Source organism: Enoplosus armatus, chromosome 2, assembly GCF_043641665.1.
Source record: "Enoplosus armatus isolate fEnoArm2 chromosome 2, fEnoArm2.hap1, whole genome shotgun sequence".
NCBI classification, from domain to species: domain Eukaryota; kingdom Metazoa; phylum Chordata; class Actinopteri; order Centrarchiformes; family Enoplosidae; genus Enoplosus; species Enoplosus armatus.
The window spans coordinates 17244934-17253177 of NC_092181.1; positions in this window are offsets into that span (position 1 = coordinate 17244934).

Here is an 8244-nt window from a genome sequence, read left to right on the forward strand (position 1 = left end):
ACATTTTCATTTAATTTGTCCAGAGATGTCCCAAGGCTGCTATGGCCCTATTGACTGATCCCCAGGCTGCGACCTTTAAGTCAGATCTGCAGCGCTAATTAATCTTAGCAGAGTGATACATTCAGAGGTTGAACCGACACGTGACACAGGCAGCCCTCCTCCCAGACTCCGAGCAGACAAATACATTTCTCACCACCAGAAAGCACCGAAACCCTATGTACATATTCCAACAGCAAGCGTATGAATGCAATACTCCCAGAGCTAAGAGATTTAAGGAGAGGTTGAACAGATAATAAAGATTTAAATAAATGTCGAGGAGAACCTGTGCTCTATCTTGGGGATATAATATCTCTGGGAACAGTCGGCAGAGAAATTCATGAGACAAATATTTGCACCAAGAGATAAAAGTAAAGAGCCAGGGATTTCAGTCCCACACCTCGCTGAGCACTGCTGGTTTGGTATTCATTTCAAAGCTGGATGAAAGCAGAATTTAGTGGACACATAGATTATTCATCTGTGACTCCAGCACAACCACTTACAGCCCTATATCTCAACAACAGACCGGAATGTAAAACTGACTACAACTAGCTCGCTGATTGATGGTGAGCGTGTGATATTTATGAGGCAAATGCACTGTCCCAAAACATGACGGCACATCTACTTCAAACCAGAACATCTACTTTTCCTCTAACTGCTTCTGATGAATACAGGCTGGCATGGAAGACAAGCAGCACTGCCCCTCCTTTCAGACATGGAGAAGTCAGACAATGTTATTGGAATGAATTATTTTTGACAGCACAGCAACTTGATTTTTTTTTTTTTTTTTTTTTTTTATATTTATGGAGCAGGATTGGCAGGAAAAATAGCATTCACCCAATTCCATTTTGATGTGATCTGGGGATTCTTAAGTGAGTGTGAGTGATGGACTAAAAACATGGATGAATAGCTGATGGCTGGAAAACGGCTGAAAATGAAAAAAAAAAACCTCGCTCTCCCCCTCCCGCTCTCGCTTGTTGTCCTCTCGGCTTCGAAAGCAGCAAAGCCTTCTCAATGAGTTACCATAGAGATGATTATTGCAGTTGCTGTTGTGAAAAATTTGGCTCAAAACCTCAGGGACAGTACCAGCGTGGCAGATATGCAGGGCAAAGGAAAGGAAGATAAATAAACAGACATGCTTGAGATGTCTATGTGGAGGTTTTCTAGGGTCAAGAACATCAAGAACAGCCATCTACCCTCTACAAGAATTTTAAATTATATTAATATTAATTTTGCTTTTCATTTTTTTTTTGCAGTGGAGAATGTTCACTCTCCTTCCCTCAAGTATTTATGTATATTTATTTTACAAGAAGCTACATCAAATAAAAGTAACCAGGCCAGGGTCATGTCAGGCCTTGGAGGGCTTGTTACCACTTTTGTCGAGGTGCCCTTGAGTAAGACACTTAACTCGGCAGCTCCACTGGAGCTGCTCAGTGGTCAACAGTTGAAGACTGCGGCTGTACTGAGCTGCTCCCAGGCGTGAATGTGCAACTGTACCGTGAATGTTAAGCAGGGCAAAGCTGGGAAAAGAACAAATAAAAGTAAAAAGAAAAAAATCCAAAGCTGTCATTTTCGGCGCAGTGAGCTGTGAGTCAAAGGTTAAGACTTACAAAAAAAGTTGTCGTAAGTGAGATAAAAGCAAAGAAAAAAATCAGAAGGCCTTTACTAAAGCTGGTGAAATCTGAATTTTTCAAACAAAAAGCAATGTCACCTTTGTCTGGTGTTTGATTCCAGTGGAATTCAAAGAGCTTTAGGTGGTGCGTGGCCTTATGTGGCTGCAGCAAGTAAGTTTATACAACAAGAATAAGGTGTCACATTAACAGCTGTGTTACAGCCGTGGCTGCAATAACCTGCTTTGGGGCCCTGTGGCAAAAATGAGCTGTTGGGCCACCATTAAGCCACTGTTTCTCCCACTTTCCATGCATTTTGTACATTATTTCATTGTTGGGAATATTACATGGTCCCAGGTTTGCTGTGCGGTAATTTGATAAAACACAGAAAGTAATTTATGGACATTTACCATGTAAGAAAAATATGAGCTGAAATACTGAAGGTCTAAAAGAAATACTTAGAATGTGCTCATTCGGTTTCTTTCCGAGAATCAGATGAGAAGATTGATAACACTTTTACGTCTGTTTGCTAAGTATGGAGGTGGTTAGCCTAGCCTAGCATAAAGACTGGTATCAGAGGGAAACAGCTAGCCTGGCGCTCTGCAAAGTTCAAGAATACGGCTACCAGCACCTGTAAAGCTCAGTAATTAACATTTTCTCAGTCATGTGGAAACAACAATTTGTGGCCTGGAAAAAGAACTGTTCAGTCATTAACTCCGTGTTCGTGCATTGTCTCTGTTGGTTGCCTGGCAACATCACTACTAACAACATTCCGGGGTTCACCAGGAAATAGTTAAAGCATGTAACTAATTACTGATTAATTGAATATGTGTTAATTAGCTAACTTTATAGCAGCTTGAACAGCTAGCTCAGATATTAAGCTCTGGACAGGGCTGGGCTCACTGTTTCCCCTGCTTTACAAAAAACAGTCTGTAGTCTGACCTGTAAATAAATATTGTATGTTGTCCATATATATATATATATATATATATATATATATATATATATATATATATATACCCTCTTGCTTGGACGTAATAGTGACATTCATGTTTGCTTATCTTTGTTCAGCTTTGTTGTCCTTGTTTTGGCTGTACGTCCATGTGTCCTGCACATTGTTTGGAACTGTGTGAAAGTACACAGAGTCAAATCCCTTATGTGCGTGAACAGACAGTACAATAAAGCGGATTCTGATTCTGCTTCCAGCTAAGCTAATTGCTTCGTACTTGAAAGAAAGCAAATTAGCGAATTTACCAAAATGTCAAACTATTCCTTTAAAATTTGATTTTGACACAGAGCTTAAAGACAAGATAAAAAAAAAAAAGCGGACACACCGTAAGGCCTGCTGTTATTGTGCTACAGTAGCGTGTATTCCCATACTCCCAAATAAAGTTACAGTTCATCAAATTACCACAAACCAATTGCCACATAGTGAATCTGGGTGTTTTGGGAAAATGTACAGTGGGAGACCGGAGTGATGGGGGACAAAGCTCTGCTTTATCCAATTATTTGAATTTTCGGAGCAATAAACTTCCAAATACAGTATAGAATGTTTTTACCCCGAGACACACACACACACACACACACACACACACACAACATTCACGAGTAAATCACATTTTACCAGAGTCCAGGCTGCTGCGTCAGTTATTACTCAGGTACACTTCACCAGGAAGCTGGGGTGTTATACGACTCCCTGTAGAGTTCAAGGCCAATGAAAGTGCTCCAGTTTTCTTCCTTTTGTTGGCATCAAACCTGTGACCTTTAAATCACAGGAGATTCTCTCTCAGCCACTTTTTTTGTTAATCCAGGAGCTGTTTCCTCCTTGGATTTTTGTCTACCTATCAACCTGCCCACCGTGACTCCCTCCCGTACCCACAGTGGCACTCAATTTAATAAAGGCACAACATAGAGAAAAGCTTAAACTGTGTTAAGCCTAACATTACTGGATCTGTTGTGTTCACTCGGAGCATGATGGATAGGCAGCAGTGAGGAGGTACTCCACGGCAGTCTGCTGTAAGGGACTGAATGAACTGCAGGAGGAGATCACATGCCTTTCTGGTGAGACTCTGGGCTGTTGAGAAACCATTATGCGGCAAAATGCCTCCCTCTTGTCAAAAGCACATGTAAACTCACCTTTGTGCTACACGAGGAACTCCATGGCTGAGATCAATACATCAATCAAGAGATGTCCCCGGCTTGACACAGCTCTCATCAGTAATCATCCTCTTCAGTCATCCTTTTAGTGAAATAGAAGTTACAATACCTTTATCATCAGTGGGACTGTGGTTATGAAGACCCAGAGGGGCCCTGAAGAGGACGGCAGGTCTGAAAGGGCCATGCTCGGCTATAAATGTCCACAAAACGGCAACAAGTGGATCAATAAGACCATGACACAGTCGAAAAAAGCACTTCTACAAACGTTCCACGGGCCCCTTTTTGAGGGCCAGGCTATTTTGTTTATGTCTTTATAATTAAAAAAGTAACGCACTTTTTAAAGGTGCCTCATGTTCTACGGCATCTCAAGTCCTTAGGCATCGCCCAAAGCTGCTAATCATGACACGTAAAGAGATACATCCATCCTCCAGCTGCAGAAAAACACAGTAGTGTGTAATGTGAAATTTAAATTAACCTTAAAGGATCAGAGTTACTTATATTCATTATTCATCCTCCTGTAACCTCAGCTCAGTGCATGTAAGAGTATCTCTACATCGTGAACAGTAGGAGTAGTCCTGTGTAGCCAGGCTCACACTTTTTGTGTTTTTATACAATTGGAGGAAAAAAATGAATAAATGTTTGCATGAATAAAGATGACAGCGCAGTGTAATGTTTGGGGGCAGATTGTTCATTGAATGATACCGAGGCAAAGGCCTAGTTCTGCGTTTTAGATTTCATATGTCTGTCTGTGTATGTCTGCCTGTCCTGTTCCCAGTTTTGCAAACACCATTTGTGGCTGACAAGCAAACTAAAGGCCCCCCGTGTTCATATCACAAAATACACCCCTGCACATCAAAACCCATCTCTCCTCGGGATTAGCACACACTGCTGTCATTCCCACTGGGAGGAAACCTGATGAGGAGCCGCAGCGCCGACTGGTCGGACATGATAACCCAGCATGTGAGCTCACCATTGCAGTCATTATATGGCCACCAATGGAGATCCACGTAAACTCATTCCTCCTTTTCCCAAGTCCACACCTTTTCTCTGCTGGGAGGTAAAAACAAAGCACCACTTTCTAATAAGACACGAGGGTTTATAAGTTAATTAGCTAATGTCATTTATCTCATGTACTAAAGCTTTATAGAGGAGTTATAAGCCATTAATAAGGCATTAGCAAGTTTATTTACCTTACACTTTCAACAACAAGGCAATTCGAAGTACTTTAAGACATAAAAAGGCATTAAGACATCTGGTGTTTATCCTCAGTTTTCTCACTTTCTAATCAATAAAAGGTTTCACGCGTTGTAAAAGCCATCAGCAGAAGTTATGTGCAATTATGAATACTAATAAGTCATTAATTGCTGTTAAAGGGTTATCAATCAAGTCTGCAGTTGTAAATGTTAATAAGATGTTAATAATGGATGTTGGTCGAGATGCTCGGCAGCCTTTTTCCAGACGCTCTGAAAACTTATTTTATGCTTCTTACTATGAGCAGTGGGGTCCAACATGAACACACAGTTGTTTCAGGTTATATCACATAAGTGATCCAAAAAAACTTTTAATGAATTATTTTAGAAAACTAAACACGAGACTGCTCTATTCACTCGTCATTGAACAGATGCCAATAATATGAATGAATTTATCAAAATGTCAATTATGAAAAAAGGAGCAGCTCGCTCTCTGGATGAAGCATTGTGTCTTGTGTCTTTCCATCATCATGAGCCAGATAAATAAAACCTTTCCTGTTTGAAGAAGAAGAAAGCAATCCACAGCTGATTTGAAAAAAGAATGGGGCTCTGTTCCAAGATCTCTACACATCCGCTCCTTTGTCCTCATCCTTGCCCTCAATTCCCAAAGCAATCTAAAGTCAGTGCTTCTATTAAAACAATACTGCCTCATGCAAATTGCCACTGTCAAGCTCCTTGGTTTTATTTCTCATCCTTACCTCTGCTCTCCAACGCTTTAATGGAGATTGTGCCACCCAGACTTCGCAGCATCAGGCAGGATCAATGGTATCAATGAAACAATCAGACAATGATCGCTGGCACTTTCAGGCTAAAAAGAGCAATATGTGACGTTGAATGGATGAGCACTTCATTGAGGGCTGCTGCCAACACACCAGGTAATTATGTACAGGGGCAGCAAATCTAACCTGCACCTGCACCAGATCGCACAACTTTTTGGTACGGCAACATCATTACCCAAATTGGCAGGTGGCAGCCTGTGCTATTGTAACATTTCAATGGCAATGTTAATGACCTGCCGTACACAGCATGTTAGTTCCCACTCATCCCTGAACACAGTGTGGAAATCAAGAAAAAAAAGAAGCTCTTATTAACATAAGATTTATCTTGTCTGTTTCATTAGCAACCATTTAATTAAATGACTGATTTACATGCTGGGCACTTTGGCACTGTTCAACGTCTCCTCACATACATTAGTCATAAGGTGTTGCAGTGCGAGCAAGGGCACTTGCAGAGTACCCTGTTGAGTTCATTAGGACTGCCGTCTGCTCCGAGGAATATTCTCGTTTCTTCAACTCAGACGATTGACTCGGCTGAAGTGTGCACTCTCTTGGTAATGAGCCCTTTGCTGTAGGTCTGTGGGTGGGTCTCAGCCAGCCATTCATGGGTTTATAAATAAAGTTAAATCTTTGGTCTGGGAGAATAAATTGTCAGATCAAGGTCTCCAGTTCTTTTAGCCAAAAGGATGACATCAAACCTGAGCACACCTGATGTCAGTGCTGCTTTGTTAGTGCAGTGGTAATGCAATGAATTTTGTTTCAACTTTCATTGATAACTGAACAAGCAGAGATCTAAATGAGTGTACTCAAATCCAGACCGATTCAATTTATTTTATACACACCTTAAAAACTTTGGCATTTGGTGGTAGGTTCTCACTAAATGAAGTAAGCTTGAGCTTCTGTTCTCCCATGCAGTAGAAAATAAAACATTCCTCATGTATTGCCTACCTACTCCTAGTTTTTGAATAATCCCATTGAACCTGTTGCCACGTTCATATTATAATCAAGATACTAGAATTACCCACACAACAGTTTTGTAACCCTCACATGACCAACTGACCAATAGATCAATGTGCTTTTCCATTTTGTACTTACAGGAAGTGATTCAGTTGGAACCCCACTGTCAATAAACTTGACAACTTTATATTTGTTTTAATGTTCTGCAGATGTGAGTAGCTCCCATCATTATCTTTTGGCATTGCATTGTGGGACAATGTCCCAGTGTCCCAACAGTGTTTCTTTGATTTAGTCACTTTTCCAGTGTGAACACTATATACTCATCAACTGATTAATTATATTATGAAGTACTGAATCGGGACACAGCATATTTCTAGTACTGTCTATTCATCATATACTGAAGGATGTTTTCAATCTTCTATACATCAAGTGCCACATTTTAGAACATTTTGGCTAATAACATCCATAGGAAATGTTTGATTCACCTACTGTGGGATGCATCAAGCCAGTGATTTGAACAATAACATGATAAATCAGTTTAAATGTGCTTTCTTCTGCTCAGAAATGAATCTTAAAATGTCTTTGTTTTGGGTGGCTCATCGTTAGATAGTTAGAAAACACTGCATTATTCACTTTTGTGGCTGCCTTCACAGCTTCAAACCAGCTTCATTTTTGTGCAACCTGTAGCATCACAGCCAATCAAAACTGTTTTTCATTTTTGTTTTAAATGTTTTAAGGTTGAGTTTGGTGACACAGTTAAAAGTTACTTTTTGAACCTGCATTTAATTGCACTAAAGTTGTATAAAGTCAAAAAGAAAAAAAAAAAAACAGCAGCTAAACACCACCAGAAGGCAAACTTTGGCCTCCTTTACATCTTAAATACGAGTCAAACCAAAGCAGAATACAGCTTGGCAACTTCAGTACGAGAAGGAACTTCTGAGCCTCTAAACAAATAAGCTTTCTGTTCCACTGTCAGTCATTATGTTAATTTGCTAATGCAGATTAAAAAGTAATTGTTAACAAATGTGTACACAGAATAATCTGCCTTGGCTGACTGCTGTGGAGCAGATAAGAATAGGCTGTAGAGATGTCCAGTGTAGGGCATTATATGCTTCATTACACACTTTTGTTCCTAGTGTGTTTATTTAAAAAGATTCAGTAGGAGCAGAACCAACTGTAACCTTATCTCCCCCTTTCATTTTCCTCCACTCACATTGTGTTTTCACATTGTGCTGTAATGAGGTGTTAATTTAACCTATAGCTTCTTTAGGGAACTTGGAGGTTTGTCTTAATTAGAGGCTAAACTTTGCTCTGAACATACACACAGGCTGCATGTTTACGACCTGATGTGATTTGGAATTTTCCATTTTAGTTTCCAATTTTCTGCTTCTTTCTTTACGTGTGAAACCCAAAATGAATTATAAAGAATAATCCCATTTTGTGGAACTGTTGGGACTT